The sequence below is a fragment of the Fukomys damarensis genome, unplaced genomic scaffold (genome assembly GCF_012274545.1).
Source record: "Fukomys damarensis isolate Sample0158 unplaced genomic scaffold, DMR_v1.0_HiC HiC_scaffold_15, whole genome shotgun sequence".
Classification (NCBI taxonomy): Eukaryota; Metazoa; Chordata; class Mammalia; order Rodentia; family Bathyergidae; genus Fukomys; species Fukomys damarensis.
In genome coordinates, this window is record NW_022900927.1 from 24,431,218 (window position 1) to 24,433,087 (window position 1,870).

Genomic DNA, 1,870 nt, shown 5'->3' on the forward strand with positions numbered 1-1,870 from the left:
TACCCTTTGAAGTTGTGGATGAATTAGACTTTTTCCTCTCAGAATTACTAACACATACCATTCCTGACAAGTAGTATTCTTCCCATGGCAATCTTTGATTTTTCTCACATTTAATTATGAATAAATAGTCTGTTGTTATTAATAACATTGATTGTTAATTTGACTTGGACACTAATAGTATTTTTCTTTTTGGAATACATCAGGATATGTACAGGCTCTCGGAAAATATGTTTTACATTCTGACCTGTATTGTATATGTATTAAAAATGTATGTTGTTTTGTTGATTTGAATTGTCAGGCCAACTCTTCAAAGTAAAATGAAAAATTGTGGGACAGGGCTGGTAAATTGTGGCTTGAGCCCAAACTATTATGAGGTATAGGTATGTGTGGGAGCTCATCCCCCAAACCTGCTGCAGTGAAGCCTTTTGCTTCTAGGTGAAGACTCATGTCAAGAATGGGAGACAGACCTGACATGCTTGATCCTTTATCAGAACCATAGTCACAACCAGGGTGTGTGTGAGTGACACAGAAGGCAGATGTGTGTCTCTGAGCCTTACACTTTGGAAGTGTCCCATGGACTGGACTGTAGAAGACAGGGAAGCTTTGACTCAATTTTCTGTGTGTGGAAGGTGTTATTGCAGAATCCGGACTTGGGACACATGTTATTAGTTAGCCCTCCTTTCAACAGCCAGTCCCCTCCCCTTTTGCAGAATAACCATTGATTTTTTGGGGGTGGTCTTATGCTCAGCTGTGGGACTAAACTATGATTGCTCCAAGTCATTAAATAATGATCTTTGACAGAGAGCCTCCCTCTCCCGAGCTCCTCAGCTCTAGGATGATCCTGAGAACTCATTCCAGTCAGTGATGTGTACCAAGGATCTGCATTGAGCTTCTGGAAAAAGCTCTCCTGTCTTTTAGTCCAACCTATGTTGTGTGAAGATGTGCTGCTCATATCTGTGATCAAGAGGCGACACTCCCAAGGGTGAAAGGCTGAGAGACACGAATGCCAGTCAAGACAAAAACAAAAAAACAAAAAAACAAAACAAAAAAACCTAAATGATTGGTGGTATTGTGGAGACAGTGCCCCACACCCGGAGGTCTGAACTCCAGATTCCTGAAATGTGAGAGAAGTAAATACTCTCTCTTGTCCGTGCCAGCTATTGGATTTTCTTTCTTTCTTTCTTTTTTTGGTTGCTGAAGTCAAATGAAGAAAGAAGTCAAAATGAAGAGAGACGTACTCATCTGTTTCATCACAAAATTTGGCGGCGTTTCATTCCTTTAGGGCTCTTGCTGAAGAGGCAGCCGAGTGCAGAAAGGTGGACTGTCAGCACCCAGGATATGTGTGGAAGTGCCTGTGGGGGCGGTGGTACATGTAGACGCAATGAAGGCTGTATCTGGTGACCCCAGGAAAAATGGCGACAGTGCCCAACAGAGGACACGGAGAGGGTGAAACCCAGCACATATAGTGGTCTTGACTGATACCAGGGTGCGAGTCGAGAAGCAGAGATGATGCTCAGTGGATGACTGGATAGGTGATTTTACTTCTGAAATGTGTATGAGGCATCCTCTGGTATACTATAAAGGATTCCCTGCTGCAACAGATATATAAAAAATGTTTAATGACTCAAACACAACAGGAAGTTGTATTTTGTTCACAAAAACAGTTGGTGCTCAGCAGATGGTTCTTCCTCTATGTGATACTTTGGGGACGCAGGAGACTTCAGTCTAGAGAGTCTGCAGTCACAGGAGTTGGTTGTCATCCACATCCAGCTGGTGGAAGAGAAAAAAGAGAGTATGGAGGGCAAATGGTTACCTCTTAAAAGGCTTGGTCAAAAAGTGGCACATATTAGAGAGAGAGAGAGAGAGAGAG